Source organism: Poeciliopsis prolifica, unplaced genomic scaffold (genome assembly GCF_027474105.1).
Source record: "Poeciliopsis prolifica strain line A6 unplaced genomic scaffold, Auburn_PproV2 SCAFFOLD053, whole genome shotgun sequence".
NCBI classification, from domain to species: domain Eukaryota; kingdom Metazoa; phylum Chordata; class Actinopteri; order Cyprinodontiformes; family Poeciliidae; genus Poeciliopsis; species Poeciliopsis prolifica.
In genome coordinates, this window is record NW_026562428.1 from 3,337,710 (window position 1) to 3,357,037 (window position 19,328).

The 19,328-nt window shown below is 40.4% G+C and overlaps 1 protein-coding gene across 2 annotated transcripts in view; it reads left to right on the forward strand.

Moving 5' to 3' along the window:
• LOC129378639 (beta-1,3-galactosyltransferase 1-like) overlaps positions 1-19,328 on the forward strand; it is a 93,858-nt gene that overhangs the window by 57,719 nt on the left and 16,811 nt on the right. For both annotated transcript variants that reach the window (XM_055059012.1, XM_055059010.1), the window contains exon 2: positions 17,350-17,443. The gene's annotated coding sequence lies outside the window, so the exon portion shown is untranslated. The remainder of the gene's footprint in view (positions 1-17,349; positions 17,444-19,328) is intronic.

Below are 19,328 nucleotides of genomic sequence, written 5' to 3' on the forward strand. Positions count from 1 at the left end.
TACCCTCCCTCCACGCATAGACGGCACACTTCATAAGGCTTCGCATTTCCTTGGCTTCATTGTGGGGGCTTGGACTTTGGGACAATGGTGTTCTGATGCTGCATAAAATTAGAAACGGGTTCAAAAGCCAGTACTTTCGATGCACATACATCACGTCGGCGTTTTGTCAACTAGCTCATTGTTCTGTCCAAGCTGTCTGACTGCGGACAGGAGCGGAAAGGCAGGAAGAAAAATGAAGGCAGGGGGAAAACGTGGTGCGAAAAACACAATAAACGATAGAATGTGTTCATCTTTGCTCATCAGTCATTTTCATGTTTTCTGCTACACCTCTTCTGAACAGGGACGCTCACATTGTGGTACTTCTCTATCGAGTTGCTGAAAATAGAGAGATAAATTAAACACTAAAGTTTCAAAAGTTTTTACCAACACAAGTGAACCACACACACACACACACATGTAGTTTGCACTCTTGTATGTGGGAGTGGAGGCTCTGGGGCCGTCTCTGGTGGCTTCAAGTGGGTTGGATAGCATAGTAAGAGCTGTGTGTCGGTGGCATGTTATGTAAAAGGAGTTGTTGGACTTATTTCAACCTGAAGGGTCAATTCAGACACTCGTGAGCTGAAGTGGATGTACACAAACAAATATTTGAGTGTGTTTTTGCTCCAAGTAAAGTTTCCTTCACCTGTAGGCCCATCGGGCAATGTTATGGTTGGTCATATTTGTCACTGTGCTACTTTAGCTGAGTGTTAGACGTTTGGGTCTCACCCCACCTTCCCAGTGAGTCCACTGAAACCTTTTTCTGAATCACCAGACCAGAAAATAGCAGACTGAATCATAACAACTCACATTGTCCCACTAAGTAGAAACAAGACATTACAGTCCATGCAGTCTGGGAGATCTTAATGACTCTAAATCGTCACCCCATAGAGCTGCCTTTTAAAAGTGTGTTTAGCAAATTAATATCATTAAAAATGAGTAAGTTTATGTGAACAGAGTGTATTTTCTCCTGTATGTATAATTACTTGTTACCAGCAGATGTCACATCCTGAATACTGAATTACATATATAGAAAAATGTCATTCAAGGAATAAAAAAGGGAATTAAAAAAATCTGGAGCTTCTACATTTGACAAAATGCAATAAGAGGAAAATAAAGTCCAATTTTATGCCTACTTGTTTTTTAAAAATCTGTAACATATTGCATTTTTGTATTTCATCATTGAGGTGATACAAGGCCTCATCTGAGCTTTCAAGACGAATCAAAAAAGGAAAAAATATGACAGTTTTCTGTCATATTTTTTCCTTTTATGAATGAAAGCTTATCTTTCATCAGCTGATGAAAGATAAGCTGATGTAATCAGTTATTTTCCTATTCACAGTGAATTTACACAGGAGCATTCAGCTCATTAAAATTATCACAATAAAAGCAGCTGCCACAGACATCTGACATCTGAACCCTGGACCCGGGCTTCATGCTTGCCAGCTGATAAAGAAACAATTAATTCAAAAGTTATTCTTTCCCAGCAGACATGTCCAGAGGGGACGGGGGTGGGGGGGATTCTGTTGGTGTGGGGATGGTAATTACAAAAGCAGCAATTGTTGCAGCAGTGATTTCTGCTCCATGTCTCACGTTATTGTGTCTGCATTTCCAATACAAACGTGTGCAAAACTTTGATGTTCTGTTAATGTTGGAGAAAAACACAATTTTTCAATCGCAAGAGAAATAGAGACTGAAATAAAATCACACATGAATAGGTTCACTCACTAAATCTGGCTATCTATTCAAACTGTGGCTGTGTTGTGACTTGTGGAAGGTCATTATGCCATGGATTGGTTATGTTCTACAGATGAAAGCAGGTATTTGAAACTATTTCAGCTTTTTGGTTCTGTTCCCAGCATTTAAATTTTGTTATTTCGCTGTATGTTTGGCTTGCTGTTAACTTGCAGTAAGAAAGCGACAGAGGGGTCAGGAAGTTGAGCCTGCGGCTGTTTATTTCTATAAACCAACTTGTGATATTTCCATACTGGCTGCTGAGGGACAGAGGTTTGAAGTTGGTTCAAACTAACTCCTTACTCAGACAAATAAATGTCAATATTCTAAAGGTCTGCAGCAGTGTAATATTGTTGAAGCGTTAATATTTGATTTAGTTTTTGCATAGCCTTGTGCTGTATAATACTGGAGATTTGATTCAGTTTATTTACATATGTTTAAATTTGCAAGCTAGATCTAGATCAGTTTATGGCTCAGGCTGTATAATCTCCCACTTGATAGATGCCTCATTCATCTTTAAATGAAGCTCACTTGTCAGAGTTATTGTTGCCGGAAGCAGAGCTGCTCAGCTTACCAACGCTGAATAGATGGAGAAGGATTCATAAAATCATTGCTTCCTCCTCTGCAATCCTCCATACCAGAAAGGCAATTCTTTTCTGCTTGTGAGCAGCAGCAGGAGACAGGAGTTCAAGGACTCTGCAAGGACTCGGATACTTGAAACCCCAGCCCTCCCCTCACTTATATCCTCACACAGAGACAATGACGGCTCCTCCTTCCACCTGCCCGCCTCTTTCTTGTCCTCCGGTATGACACTGAGAAATGAGGGCTGCTTTGACCTTGCAGCAACTTGCAAATGTGCACCTAACTGCTTGGCACTCAGCTACAACACATCCACACATGCTCCATCACGTGTTGGGGAGTACATCTGCAGTGGAATGCTGTTTTTAGGTCCTCTGTCCTCCCCTCAAGGGGTTCATATCATCACAAGGTCCAGCAGTCAACATAACCCCTCGTCAGCTCTTTTCCTCCACCTCCCTGACCATCACACCTTTAGAATAATAAGTGTGTGAATCAGCCTCTCCATTGGCAAACAGCAGTACTGTAACCCGTACCCTTGCCCTTAAGCGGGACCAATTAGCACCTCCCCTTGCTTCGGTTTTGCCCCATTGGTTGCACTGTTTTTTGTTCACGACCCCAACTACACATTGAATGTCATTGCAGGCTGAATAAAGGTCCCGTCATTCATCTCTTACAGTTTGTCTCAGAAGGTACAGGACAGTCAGATAGTCGAGGGTTCGCAAGCATTGCTCTTGGTTTAAACCGGGTTATGCCCCCTTGGCAGCCCATGAGGTTCGTCTTGTCTTTCAAGGGACACTTGAAAATGCGCAGTGCAGTGGGAGCCCCCGTCGTGGAGGCAGTAGAAATTGAAGTGGAAATGACAAACGGGACTGTGGAGCCCCAGCTGCCAGGAAGGACAGAGCTCAGGGGGGAAAGCAGCCGAGTCTCTAGAGGAAAAACTACGTGAGGAGGAGATTTCTCCTCACCTTGAAGGGAGCAAATCTGCCAGGCACAAGTCACTGTGAAAAATAAAATGCAGCTGAACTTGGATACATACTGGTTTGGGTGTACATGTATCAGTTAGTTCTAAACCTTACAGTGCAAAAAAATATCCACACCCCACGAGTCTTTTCAAATTTTGATATCCGAAACATTAATGTACTTTATCTGGATTTACCATTAGACTATCTCAAAATTGTGTTCAATTGAGCTTGAAGTAGAAATTAATCTCTTACAACCTTGCAAGGACAGGATCTGATGGGCAAGAGGTACGTAGCTGATGTAGACCGTTAGGATAATCTAGCATGGGTGTTGTTTTGTCAGAGGAAAGCAGAGTACCAGGAGAGAACCCAACCATGCAAGGGAACAACATACAAACTCCCTGCATTTGGGCCCAAAACATGTCAACCTTCCTGAGTCAATACTTTGTAGACCCATCATTGTGACGGTGTAACTCACATGGGGTTTGACTCTTTCCTACCATCTCGATTGGATGTGAAACACCAATGGCCAAACATTTTCAAATCTTGCTCCACATTTTCAATTTTATCTGGGTCTGAACTTTGACTGGACCATTGTAACACATGAATAGGCTTTATTATTAGAACTCCAGCCGCAAGTTTCAGGTAATTTCCTTCCACTGTCCAAACAATTAAAATTGATAATGAAGGGTCAATGAAATATACATTTAAAACAGTGACCAATTATGTCATGGTACAGATTACTAGCTATGTATCGATATACGCCAGGAAATGACTAGAATCTCAATTGATGTCATTTTGAGGTATAAAACTACGACCTGACTGTTAAGACATCGCCTTTTCCAGCCTGGAACTGGCTGAACATTTCCTTAATTAAACAAACTTTTTAAATATTGAACAAGATGATGGATTGCACTGAAAATATATGACATAATTTAAGCCCTATTTACTGATTAGACACTTCTGAATACAGTTGGTTCCATCAGATTTTACCATGCACCATTTTATGATTACAGCCTGGTTTGTGTTGGCCTATCACATCAAACTCCTTTTCGTCTGACTGATTGTAGCAAAGGGGTGTGAATAATTTATAGACAGTAAATCTGAGAATGATCAAAAACACAGCTGTTTTCAGCTGAAACATTCACATTACAACTCGCTGGAGTGTTTATCCAATCTTTTGTCTTTAGGCCCGTTTCCAGTGCCACTGAATGGATGGCGTATTATAATGCTCAAGGCTAGACAGAGTGAAGAAAGCTTGACGTCTTAGAAACATGAAGTTTCCACATAGGAGGGGACCTGAGCATGTAAGAGGACTTCACCTTCACTCACAGCTCTCTATCAAACCACTATGGATACGGCATAAAGCAAGCGTGTGGCTTAGCAACAGTTTGTCAAAACAGAGGTGAGTTTTGGCGCGTGTCCATAATCAGCAGAGCAGATCCAACCAGCGGTGTCCTACCTTCTTCAGAGAGACTGTCTCCTCTATATTAATTAGCAGAGTCAGATGTTTAGCTTTGATATAAACCCAGCAGGAGGAAGAGTGATGTGCTTCATCAAGAGATTAGAAAGATCAGAGCCACTGAATTCTTGAAGGTGTGTGTGGGTGGCAGCATTACAAGCAGCAGGTGGGCGTGAGCAGTGGAATAAAAGCCCAGTCAGTTCAATGACAGGGTCAGCTTAAATCTCCTTTTTTACTATTCCTTCTATATCCTAGAGTTGTTCTTTGAAATTCTTCTGATTTCCAGCAGTCGATGCTATTGGAGCCTTTGCTGGAGTGAGGAAGTAAGATTGTTTTTCTGTCTGATGTTAATCTGAGTCATGGGAAAGGTAGAAAACCTGCTTATATCGAGTCTGAAAACAGCATCACAGCTGCAAACCCTAAAGCACCTTTAGACGATAAGTGCTAGTGCTAACTACAAAGTTTGTTACCTTAACCATAAAGCACTAATTACAAACATTAGTTCTGCTAACATGGTATTTAGCAGACATGCATCATGTTGCGAGACGCCATGTTGCAACATAATATCATCCTCAAAACACACATAACTGGAAGTAGTGAAGTTACTCTGTCGATGAGCAAAACTCCAACACACACGTCGAACTTCATTCAACTGAAAGTTAACAAAACAGCCAACAAAATTAGAACTTCAAAGTTTATCTAGAAATGCTAAGGCGCAAAACAAAACAAATTAGCCCTGCTCCATAGTCTATTGCTAGAAAAAACTCCCGTGAGCTGTACCCAGAACATCAAACAAATGTCTTCAGCTTGGATTGCTGCTAAAGGTATTTGAGCTTCTATAGACGTCAACATTAAAGCATATAGTAGAAGAGCTTACTGTACGTCTCCTACACGTCTCCATTGTCCATGGGATTTAGTTTGCTGCTCCGCAGAACAAAACAGTTTCCCCCCGGCGTTTCTTTTGAAATCACTTCTATTTACGTGAGCGTTATTTGAACCTTTCAAAGACCATTTAAGTCATTGTGTTTAAGCCTGCTGCAGAGAATGTTGTGTGTAACTTCAGCTAAAAGCATCATTTACTCTGTTAACCAGAATGTCAAAAAGTTTTAGGAATGTTACTAGGAATGCATTTGCTCATGTTATCACTTATATAAACAAGCAGTATTCACAAAATTTCAGCATGAAATATGGCTTTTCTGGTTAAAGTTTGAACAGTTTTTTTGTGTGAGAGAGACAACCTTGATTCTAACTATGCTTGCTGATAAGTGCTCATTCGTAGTGCTGCTCAGAGACAAATATGCATCCGATTTATTGGGTGATAATGTCCATTTAAGGGGCATATAAAGCATCTTCCTCTTTGGTGGTGTTAAAAATGGACGTTTGAGGGTCAGATTGTACAGCACGCTTCCTAATGAGCCAGCAAAACAGTCGGTTAGGACTAATACCAATGATGAGTTACATTTATCAGATTATAGATTTAGTACTTGTCTAAATCTGTGAATGATAAATGTGGTCCCTGTTCATCGTTCCTTGAAAGGACAGACGTCTCAGGAAGTAATTAAAGTTTTCCATAAAAATGAAAATGGGATTTCTAAATGTTGAAAGCTGTTTCAAGGGAACTTTCTGATACAAAACTGCTTCTAAATAATGAATAGAAATAATGTACGTGTATGCAGAGCTTCAGGCAGCCGATAAATCTGCTGCCTGGTAAACCAAAGTAGAACTTTTAAGTTCAGCTTATTTAATTAGGATTTTATGTGATGCATCAACATAGCTTTCATAACTGTAATTTGTGAGGAAACTGTGCATTTAAAAATGCAAAACAGTGTGGGGTGCATATGTATTGAGACCCCTATATAGAGTAAAACCAAGTGCAACTTTGGAGCTCATCTAATTTGCAGACTCCACCAGTGTGAAATTTAATCTGACAGACTCCAAAAAACCTCACAGCTGTAATTGCGGTGAAGGTTCCTTCCATAAAATGTCGAATCCTGGGAGATGCATAAACACGGAGGTCGCATTTTTCAGACTGTTCAAACATTTTACACTGCATCGTTTTCCTTCCGCTTAACACTTTGTGTGTCTATAAAACACAATTTGTGCTGGTAATACATTTGAAAGACGTCAAGGATTATTATCATTATTATTACTGACATCCTAAGAAAGTTACCGATAGGACCATACACAGGAAGCAGACTTGAAAATTATTCTGGTAGAATTTAATAAACTAATAAAACTTTTATCATGCTTGGGGTTTAACAAAAGACTTCTTTATGTTGACTTAGTTCTCTAAAATCAAACAGGAATTAATTATAATTAGAAAAAGCAGTTATTGGTTCCCCGTAACAAACGAACACGCCGGAGAAAATCCGCCACATCTTTGCAATCAGAAAACGGGCCCGGAGCTGTGTAAACACGTGTTTAAATCTGTGTCACGAGCGAATGCCGCGAGGCTCTCCGAACGTATTTGCACAGAAATAGCTCGGCTAAATTCACATCGCCGATCGTATTAGGATCTCCAGAAGTGGCTTGGAACAATCCTTTCATATCGGGCTGTTTAAAATCTAATTAAAAATTTAATGCAGTATCGCTATGAAATATTCAGTAATAGTCCATGCGTGGTATCTGCTGCCATAAGCCCTTCATCAGAGAGAGGGGTTATTGTGCATGGAATGAGAGGAGGGAGGAAAAACAAGGCTGGCAGAATTGAACAGAAAATTATCTGCCACGCAGCGTAATGACCTGCCTTCCTACGCCTGTGTAATTTAATGCTGGCTTTGCAGGTCACACTTGGTGGTTGTGTAATATATGGTGCTTTACATGGAGGGTCATGTAAGCCGTTAATGAGAGAAGCACTGATGAGGCCTTGAAAAGTAATAAAGTCCTCTCCTAGGAGAAGCCCTCTGTCAAAAGGCCACCCATCCTCTTTAGTCTCAGGGTTGTATTCCTGAATGCTCTTCTAATTTCAGCTTCTCCAAGGAATCAGCTGTTGAGCAGAACGGTGGGATTTTCAGAAGGACCGGCCCGTTTTCTGATGAGTGACTAGACCAACTTGCACACTCTTCCGTGTGGAAGTTGTTTCTCTGGGAAGAAGAGATGAGGTTAAATATTTTCTGTGTCAGTGCGGTGCTTACATTTAACTTTGTGGGAATATTTTCAGCCTCTTTTTTAGCATTTTGCATTTGGGCTATCAGACGTTATCTGTGCTTGGTATTAAAAGGTGTTTGAGCTTCCAACAAAAACCTAGCTGTTGTAAGAGACAACTAAATGCCGTTCCCTTGGATATTAGAAACTTTTGTATGTCGAACAAAAGTCGTTTCTTTCACATAAGCGCAAAGAAACGGAGCATATGGGGGTGTTAATGTCCCGCTTTAAGCACTTTGCACCAGCAGCAGATTTCAAATTATCCTTACAATGCATTTTTCAATAGACATGTCTTGATAACATGTAGTTAAGGTAGTTAAAAGGATTAGTCTGTCCTGCTTGACTGCAGTATCACTTGGCACCATGTCAAAGATAATTAGGAGTCATTAAAACGTTTTCTGGGCGAGCTCTGTTCATTTTCTGTCTCATTGCACTGAAAGCTCAGGGTCTCCATTGTCATTCAAGCAGCAGAACAAGACGATGAGGGTCACGCCATACTTTTTTTTTTCCCCCTAGGATTGTTTTTTAGCTATGAGTGGTGTTAAATCTACCATCGGTGCAAATTCTTTGCACAACTGTTCACAAACCTAAGCACAGGAGTTCAGCAGTGGCCTGTTAATTAGTGAGAAACTCACACACACACACACCGGGTGCATAACAATGCTCCACCCACGCGAACACCTACACAGCAGGCTTTTGCTTTTGGTATTTTGCTCCCACAGCGTCGCGAGTTGTTGGTGAAGATTTGCACTTGTGTCTGTGGCAACGCAGAAATGCTTTTTTTTTTTTTTTTTTTTTTTAAAAAGACATTTTTTCCTAAAACTTTTTCCTCTTCCACATTTGCTGGGGATCCGCAGACAAGGCAGAGAGCCAATGTGCGATAATTGCCTTTTTGTCTGAGCGAAACGGTGAGCCAGAAGAGGAGTTCAAGGGTGCAGCCATCGCTCAGAGCTTAGACTCCCTCCTGCTGCTGGATTCAGTTTTTCTCCCCACTACGTTCAGGTAAACAGACAGCGTGGGGAATAAGGGTGCCACTGCTCAGCAAAGGAGATCATAAACTCCTGCGATGGGGGAATCGCAGGGAACCATTAGGCTTACAAAATGAATTTTTATTGGCTGAGGTCACACACTGTGTGTTTATTTTCCCTCTGCTCTCCTTGCACCTCAAACAGAGACAAGAATCAAGCCTGTTTCTCATTTTCCACACATTTGTTTTAGGGTTTTTTTTCTTCTTCCTGTGCCTTGTTAGAAACATATTTGTAATCTCAATGGAGAGCAGCTGAAACATGAGTAATCAAATTTTACAACCTTCAAAGAGTGAATGAAGTTGGCAGTGCAACTTTTTCCGCTTTTTCAGTGGATCTTTCCACACATCATCAACTGACGCCGAACTGAATTATGCTAGAAGATTTACTAATGGGGAGCCATATCACAACAGAGTAAACATGCTAACATTAGACTAGCGCTGCAGCAAACTGCACTACATTGAGATATTGTCAGCAGAAATAGGTGGTGTCCTACATATTAGCTATATGAGTTGAACTTAGAAACAAATGAACCTAAATGTGTTTCATATGAAATTATGTCAGAACCTTATGGCTTTCTGTTAGCCCTTAAGTTTAGCTCATGTAATGATTTTGTTATGGCAAATACCAATAGTTTGCCCAAAACGTTTGAATTTTAGCCCACTCTTTGCAGAATTATTGCAATTGAGAGACATTGGACATGTGGGGAGCAACGAAACCCAACGCACAGGACGCAACAACGGTGAAAATGTTTTTCAACTTTCTTCAGTCACATGTGCAAGATCAAAACTTTGCATGATTTTCCTAATTTCACTTAGTCAGACATCGATGTGACAAAGTTGGGCCTCGGGTGTAGAGAACCACTGTGGTTCTGTTGCAGGACCAGTAGAACTGAACCCAGCACCCGATCCGGTTAGCTGTTGATGAAAAAACCCAAATTGAGACCTCAAACTCTGGGGTTTTCTTGAACTCGGTGGGACACAGAGTGTTTCTCACAATTCTCATTGAGGTATGCAGAGCAAAAAGTTTTGACACAAAGCGACATCCAATTAGCATATGCATAACGCCACAAATCCTCTTTCCTCCTCTGCTCACAGCTCTTCCTTTCATACACACAAAAACGCTTTGATGGCAGTGGGGTGTGCGGCTTCGTCACCTCAGTGTGATGTGGCGTACTGCTCAGCCCCTCGAATATTCTCTTTGATGTCACCAATATGTCAACGGCAGTCCAGACTGCGACACAGCCGTGTGTTCAAAGAGAAGTCAAACATCACGTGCAGCTACTAATGAGCTGAGCAGGCGTCATTCCACATGTACACCTCGTGTGCCCTTTGGTTTTTATTCAGCCGCTCTTTAGCTGTTCCTCAGTTCATGTTGCCCTGTGGAAGTATCGACGAAAGTGAGAGTTTGAACTCAACCACCAGATAAAGGACGTTTCATTGGAAAGTGGTGGGCGTATCGGTATTCTGTAGAGATGGACCCTCTCTGCTTGGAATGAGTCAAACATGCACTTTCCTTGAAAACTTTTTGAGCAAAAAATGGTAAAAAGCGGGAAATTGTCCAGATGGCTGCCATGATTAGGAGAAAATTGTTCTGTTTTAATCACCCATAATTCCCCTTCCAAGTTGATTTTCTGAAAATTATACTTCACTGTTAAATCAGTCAAAATAAATTAACGAAGAAAACTTTTTACACTTCAACCAGCTTCACTTCTAGGTGATATCACCATTGAACCTCGACTCTCCACAACTTTGAGCCTAAGGCATTTCTCTATGTCTAATGGTCCTTTTTCTTTGTTTCTTGGGATCACTGTGTGTGGATCTGACTGATTCATGGGCGTTTTGGTTCATGTTTGGTGCAGTAGAACCCATCCTCTATTGTTCTTGAGCTAGGAGCCTCTACAGCCTCTGTCCTCTCCTTCAGTCTATCCTTCTCCACCCATTGGTAGCTTCTCTTTAATTTACCTTTGATACATGTCACATAGGGGCTTGTCTTTTCGTAATGGTTCCTCTTGGTCCTCTACTTCCGCATTGGATTGTGAACATAGAGGATCAAATCCAGTCTCAGTCTGTTAAGCTGACTCACGAGGCATAAGAGTGGTAAAACCTCTTTGAGAAGAAACTTCGACCACAGGATAAAGTTAGTTGGGTATATGCAGCAAACACACTCATTAGATTTACCAATGGACAGATATCTGGAATAATTGGCCATTAGTCGGGTCTAGGAACACATAACGACAGCAGTGCATGTCTACATATTGGTGTTCAGGTTTCCATATGTGTGCTTGTGTATATATGTAGGAGGTGGCAGTACAGGGTGATCTGTACAGTCATTAGCACACAGCAGGTTAGTGGCGAGGCGTGGCGCTCTCCTGCAGCGGAGGCCACCAACCCCGGGCTCATTACGGCGTCTCAGTTCAGATCCAGGCCTGATTAGCTCAAGTTCGGATGACTTCAGTTTAACGGTATCTACCGTGGATGAAGAATCGGCATAACAAATCTCATTAAAAGGAATAAACCTTTAAATGGCACTCAGGTCAAACTGCAAGAAGTAAACAAGGTTAAAGTTGGAATTAAATGATGTGTTTACATTTCATCCATACAAGCTACTCCCAGCAGAAAGCTAACCAATTTAAAAATCTAAGTAAAATATAGAAGCACTAAAATGCCTATATTTCTTCTATTTTCTCTTTTTATGTTCAAACATTCTAGAATAAGATTTTTTTTTTAATTAGCTTAATTATGGAGGCAAAGCAGAAGTATTAATTATTATTCCCAGTGTGGCTATCCTTGGCTTATTTACCAACTTAATTTTTAAATATATCACAGTCACATTTAATTTTATATTTTCTTTATGGCTGTTCAAGATTTTTTTTTTTTTAGCAAAGTTAAAGAAAAAAAAAAGTCCAACTTTTTGGAGTATGACTGCTGAAAGTTTTGGAGTCTGATGTGAACACCGTTCAGTGGACAAAAGGTCGAGTTCATAAAAAAACCTTCAAGAGTTCCACATGTGGGAACTGATTAGGGTTTTGGGTTTGGGTGCAGCCTGTAGAATGTGAAAAGATCACAGGAAGAAGAATGGATTCCATTAAATAGCAGATCGTTCTGGAAGCAAACACAATAAACACTTGGAAATCCAAGTAGCACAAAACTGAAGTGGGAGGTAAATGGAACAAAACCAGAAAAAAAGCATTTTTAAGGTTTTATTCCTTTTTTCATGCATTTCTAAAGGGCAGGTTGTTGCTCATTTTCAAAGCATACAACAATTTGTGTTATTTATGTCAATAGGGCTGCTGAGTGGCTTGCCAACTGACTGAAGGGCACCAACTTGTTTTACTTTGTGCTACATCAGTTCCTTTGAAGCGACAATAAAGCACAGCTGACGGCTTTCATTAACTGGGAAGTGGAATCAAACCCCAGGCTGATTCCACTCGCACGCTGGGATTTCCAGCAGATTTCAGTTTCGCTGAGGTGTTGATGCTAGCAGGTTTTAAACCGTGTCATCAAAAACACTCCACTAAAACAAACACAGATGCTCTGCATCTTTGAAGTGGTAACGATGTGACAGCTTGTAGACTCATCCTTACAAGCTGCAACTTGTGGTAATGACCAGTTGATATGCAAACTAGCCAAACTTGTGGCAGTGTTAAAGCAAAGAAAGACGACAAACTTCAAACCTAGTTCCTACCATCCATGTCTGTGTGGCGTTGAAATTAATCAAATAACTTTTTATGCAAATTAGAAACTAATTTGCATTCAGTTCTTAAAATAATAGTCTCTCTTTTTTGCTTTCCAGTGGCAGAGTTAGGAAAGTAGCACATTAACCAAGGCATTCAGAACCAGGACAGTGTTTGATAAACAGTTATTTTTTTGCTCACCCTCTCTCTCTCTCGCTGGCAGTCGTACTTCTATCATGTAATTAAATCTAAACGAGGACTCTCAGCAGCACAGCTTGATGGGTCTTGCTAATTGGTCTTGCTTTAGAAACCATAATCAGCAGCGCAGCTTCTGGAAAATGGGCTCTGCATTGTCTCCGCTGATTATTTCAGGCTGTAAAAGTCTTGAACGTTACGAGCGGCTCCGTTCGTTCGCTGTGCAGTCAGGTGTCCAGATCGACCGCGTTCGCTTCACGTCTTCCATGTTGAATATTTCAAGTATTCATGTGAATCAGAACTAGATGTTTTCAGTCTCCTGCTCAAAAAATTGCAATTACTATTATGAAGAAATGTTTGACCAAACTCAAAAAGTTGCTGAAGGAGAAGATGGAGGATTTACAGCAACTTAAACGGGTTAGAAATAATAATTTTGCTCCAGTAGAATTGTTTTTTGGGGAAAAAAAAACATAAATAATATTAACTCCAACGTTTTCCATCTCCCAAGAACCTCCAACATGTCACTTCCTGTCCCTGCATGTTCACTTCTTGTATTCTCTTTCATCTCCTTGCATGGACAGCATAAAAGTTTCATCTTGAAGTCCGTAAACAACAGAGAGGAGAGAGCCAACAAAACCGAGTAAAAGATTTAAAAAGCGAGGCGTGACTCACGGCCTCCATCTCATCCTGTTGTCGCAGCCGTAAGCCGCATCCGTTTCCACTTTCTGCCACAGGCTTTCAAATCCCTGGGACTTTTTCCACGTTGTGTACAAATAAAAATAAATCCAGAAATGTGACATGTACTTGTCTTCAGCCCCTTCAGTTGCACACACAGTGTAAACATAGACTACTCTTTCCAATAAGAATTAAAAAAATTACTGATATTTTACTAGGCTAACTTGAAGGATATGAAAACAATATATATATATATATATATATATATGCATCAAAGTTTGTTGCAAGGAATTGGGATTATGAGGCTAAATTAGCTCTAAAAGTCGGTATGTGTTTTGAAGTTCATGTACTAAAGTGTGTTTGAACTTTGACACCAGGCTACAAGCAATCATGATCCAGACAGACTTATAGTCATACATGCAGTTTTAGGTCATGGTAAACTCACCAGATATGGAAACATCAGAACATACTTTAGTTTGTATCCAAGGTTTTTCATCAGTCTGTTCTTCGTCAAAACATTCAATCCTAATGCAGACGTTGCCTTAACAATAATCTCATTTCCTCCAATGTTCACGTTGCAGGAGGTGGAAAGAAATCTTTTTTTGTTAGAACAGTTTTTCCAGTAAAACTTAGACACTCAATATTAAGCGGGTGGTCAATGCAGACTTATGTAAACTTTGACTGAAGAAAATCTTTATTTCGCTTTAGGTCACTGGCATTTCCCAAGGCTGTTCTTCCTGTCCTTACTTGGAGTCTAATAGTTGTAGTAGTTTTGATCGATGGCTTTCGAGAGCGCAGGCGTCGGTTACTCTTTTGGAGGTGAAGCTCAACGTGTAAATGTAACTTTTTGAATATTAACATTTATTAATGCCAAACTTTGTAGGAAATTCTCTAAATTTAAAAACAAGCCACATTAGATGATCAGGAGAGGAATTATTAGCTGGATGTTCTTGTGCAAAATTATGCAGTGAGACATGATATTAAAGGTCGAAAGTCAAATCTATTCAACTCAGAGTTCATAGAGGAAATCCATAGTGTTTTACTTAGTGATGTGGATGAGGAGCTGTGTGGAAAGTAATTAAACACCTAAAACATGAGATACTTGACTTTTTTGGGCCGTGTTCGTAAATATCAGGATATAGATGTCCAAACAAAGCAGCTACCAGAGCAGCAGGAGGATTAAAACTAATTCAAACCACATGCAAAATGTTGAAACTTCAAAAACAATTATCACTGAAGGTCCCATTACCCAGAGGAGGCCTGGTGCTGAATAATAAAATGTACACACTGCTTGAATAGAATGATTCAAATGAGCTCTTTGCACAAATAATCCCTCCCCCCCTCCACCCCGACGCCCTCAATGCCAACAAAACCCCAAGAACTCAGAGTCAATAAAGCAACAGGCTGAATTATAACTTCAGATTGGATCTTTAACAAAAGGCATATTTGGAAAGTCATTTCACTAATTAATGACTGTGGAAGAGAGTGCTTCTTTTATATGCGTCACTAATCTGGTGTGTGGAAGATGTTCTCAGTCAGCGGCTCGCTCCTTTATGAAAACTGATAGCCGTACAGTGAACTTATTGGATTACAAGTATTAGAAGATATTGAGATGTGCCGTTTCTTCCAGTCCTATAATATTTAATGGAATTTGCCTCATTGTTTGACTTGGAGTGGATTTGTAGAACACTATGTAACTCATATGTAAGGCATTTCTGAGAGAATAGAGGGGGAACTAGTCGGTACGCTCCTCTGTGCATGCGATGACGAAAAGCACTGTTTGGCATTTAGGAGATGGATAACTGCAAGTTCTGTAGCATCTGCTGCATATATCAGCCGATACATCAGATTTATGGGTCATAAAGTTGTTGTTTTTTAAAGCACTAAAACGACGGGTTTCGGGATGTGTGAAACAAATGTGCGTCGCAGCGGCGTTGACTTTAAACAGCACATTCTTAACTCCTGTCTGTGAAAGCTGCGAGCGAATGCGACATCCGGCCCATCACTTCCTGCAGGACGACAGCGCGACTCATTAAAATGATACAATGAAACTCTCGCCGCTACCTTTCTCGAGGAAGGATTTTTCTACCAGCCGCACCAGCACTCAGTCTCGTGTGTCGACGTTGTTGCGTTTCCTGTGAAAAATGTGTTGCGTTCGCACGGCGGCGGAAACCATAGACTACATCCTGGTTGTTTCTGTAAACGTTTTAAATTCACACAGAAGTGAAAAAAGATTTTTGAACCCATGAAAGTCTGATTCAACCAGCATGAGGCTATCTTTTATCTCCTATTTTTTTAATGCGAAATTGAACCAAAAATAGGAATTTCTGAGTAATGCACTACTTTGTGTTTGTGCCATTAATGTTCTTATCAAACTTTTAGAAGGAATCCAAACATTTCTTCTCTTGTGACCGAGCCCTCCAGCTTGTGCGCATTATGAATCCCGTCTCCGTTCAAGCAATTCATTGATAAGCATAAAATACAACCGCTGTCACACTCCGAACCAGCGGGCCTGAACGGCAAGATGGCTTCCTCTCCATCTCGACACGCATGCAGTGAGTTTATCTATCAATTCTTGTGTTAATTAAAACGAAGTTGCAATGAGCTCTGCTACAAACCGCAATCAGCCGTAATTAAGCCGATGATAAGATGATCTGGAGACTCGGAGCATTGATTATGGGTGTTTTTAATTAGTGATTTAATGAAAGTTACAATGCAGGCCTTCTCATTGAACAGTGGAAACAAAAGCTCGGAGTGTGAAGCATTACTTACTGATGTCTGTCTGGTTGGAGTGCAAGAAAAGAAAGTGAAATGACTCTGAACAGAAGCTGATTAAATGTACACATGCGTATATTTTGAGACTGTAATATTTGTCATGAGGCATTAAACCTGGCTTAATTTCCTGTCAGCTGCGTTGTGCAATTCATCCCTTCATATGAATTCGTTGTACATTCACATCATACCTGAGAGTCTCAACTCTTTCACCCCAAGTCTAAGGCAACTCAGAATATTCACAGCTTTTTGTAATTATAAGAATAATGCATCAAATTTAGCTTTTCGGTTTTGAATCAAGGTTATCTTGAGCCTAATTTATCACATGAACATATAAAACTTTATTTTACAGACTATAAAACTAACGTTTTTAATTAAGAAAATTGACTGAGTTTAGATACATTCTGTGCAAAAAACAAAAACCAGGCTTTTGAATTTCCTTCAAAAACCTGTAGGACTTTTTCAGCCCTGAGTGCGGCGTTGCAGTTGTGGTTGATGTTCTAGTGGTAAAACATGGATTCGTTGTCGTGAACCATTAAAAGCCTGCAGTCTGCGAATGTCCTTGATGAATAAATGAAGCGCACCCTTTAACAGAGGAATGCGAGGACCTGCCAAGAGTTGTTGTAAATGCTGCTTGATGACGCAAAGGTTGTTCGTGAGAGTCGAGTTTAATTCAGGTCCTCAGTTTAAGTCAAAAGCCTTTTTTTTTTTTTTTTATGAACAACCGGCCAAGGACTCAAGTCTGTCAATATTTCTGTCTGATTAAAACTGATTATTGTTCATAGTCCATAAACAGTTTCACAGCACCCTGATGAACTTTTCTGAAGGCATTTATTTCCATCTTTCAGTGAACTCATCTTCTCTACTCTGTTGCTTTCCTCACAAATTAATCCTAATTTTTCTCCTCTTGCAGAAAAGCTCTTAAACTTGGTCCGTTTTAAGTTTCTAGAAACAGTTTCTTTGATGTAATTTTGGTCCATTGTCAGTATTAAAGGTATTTTCACTGCTAATGTAGTGATATTAACACGTGTTTGTGTCAGAAAAGAAGGTAGAAGTTGAACAATCACTTAAAGCTTCTTCTTTTCTCCACAGATGAGCTCTCTTGCAAACTGGACTAAAATATTCTGAGGTTTCAAGCAGAACCAGACATGGAGGCACAGCGTCACGTCGGCTTTCAGCTGTCATGGTGAGGCCTGGCTCTTTTAAGATGAGGGGAACGCGGAAAATTTCTTCTAGAAATTGATCAGTTTTGCTCCTAAACTTTGCTCTCTTTGAAGTGTTTAAAACAAATTGAATGAACTGTGTTTCGCGAAAGTTCCTCAGATCAAAACGTAACTATTAGCGGCACTTACAAAAAGGAAAAATGTCCTTAAGGATTCTTGCTTTAGGAACAGGATGTTAAAATTTATTTCTGAAAATGATTGAGTTCACAGGGTGGTAACAGAAAGTCAAGCTATTTAAGGTTAACAGTTGTTCTTACTTCATTTCTTACATATTGTTGGAAGCATGCTAAAATGTATTTAAAAGAGTCACAACATATTGCAGCTTCTCATTTCTGCCTGATGACGGTATGTGCAGCCAATTTGTTGTCAGGGTCACCACAGAGGTCGCTTTGTTTGGCGCTCTTTGTGATTTAAAAAGATCATTTGAAAGTGGGAAAAAGAAGCTGAATTTCATCTTAATTTTGGATTGGGGTCATCAGAATTGAAAGGGACTTTTTCTCATCTTCAAATCTTTTGAGCGAAAATTGCTCTGACCTGCAGCTGAATGTTCCTGCTTTCTCCATCAGTCAAGGACAGACTGGAAAATAGGAGTAGGGTGTTGAAAGAACAACTGGACAAAAGGAAACTGGTTAAAATTTACAAGTTTTTTTTTTCTTATTTATCCTTTTTTTCTTCATACATTCTGCTATCCATGAAACAGATGTCAGTCTCACCATTTCTCTATCTTACTTGCTTATAACATTTTAAAAGAGCATTTCATAATGTCTTGACTATCAAATTAAAGGTTACTACTACTTTAAAGCTACTTGTTTTTGTTTTAAGTAGACAAGAGTTGATTACTAGGTGTTGCTAGGTATAGGCATGTATGAATTTCCTCCGTGAGCCTTTTGCATCTGTGACCTTGTCTTATCTGACCTGATCTCAGAGTGTTTGACACAAGTCTGAGCCTATTAAGTCAGTCCCAACTCAGCGGAAAATCAATGAAAGCTGCAAGACACCAAAGAACGTCGAGAAGCCTGAAGGCCTATCGCGAGGACGGCTTTAAAAGAACCTCTTCTCCTTAAAAGACAGGTATAAAGAGATGGAAAGCATCTAAAAGGGTTTCAGTGAAGCAAATTTAAGCTAAATGCTGAAATTTTGTGTCTGATGGGTTCTCCCAGAAGGCGTCACAAATACAGACACTTTCTCTTTTATTCACCATTTGCAGCTACTGTGTCAAAGGATGCAGCCAGTTGTCTTTCCTCCTTTCTCTGCTGCTCTCTCTCTCTCTCTCTCTCTCTGCATGCAGTAAAGAAGAGTTAAGCCTCCCAGATCTCTGGTCGATGGTCGGACCGTTGTGGGACAGTAAAGCCAGTCAGAGGTTCAGTCAGTAAGTCATCCGGGAAGCCCAGTGTTAAAGAGGAGCAGACTGCCTGTAAACCGATGTGATTCACCTTCCCACAGTCCAAGTCTCCTTAATCCTAATTAGAGAAATACTTTAAAGGGGTGTTGAGGCATCTAATGGGTGTTTTTATTTACCAGGTCAAAAACTTGACGCCTTAGGACTTGGCAGAAAATCAGTCACTTGTATTGATTAACTGCGATGCCATTATGCCACTGCAGATACATTATGGTCATTTGGGCCTTTAGACAGTAAAAGTCATAGTCCAGGGGTTTAGAGCCATCTCATTACTCTGTCCCTTCAGCCACTCCCCACTTTTTCATTGCGGCACGTTTGATCCTCCCACTCTGTCCTTCTCTCTAGATTTCTTTTGCACTTGCCCGCCCCCTTCATCTACCATGTTTCTTATTTGTAACAGCAGACACCGTCAAGGTCTGGCCTGGAGGCTGGAAGGTTTGAAAAGGTCT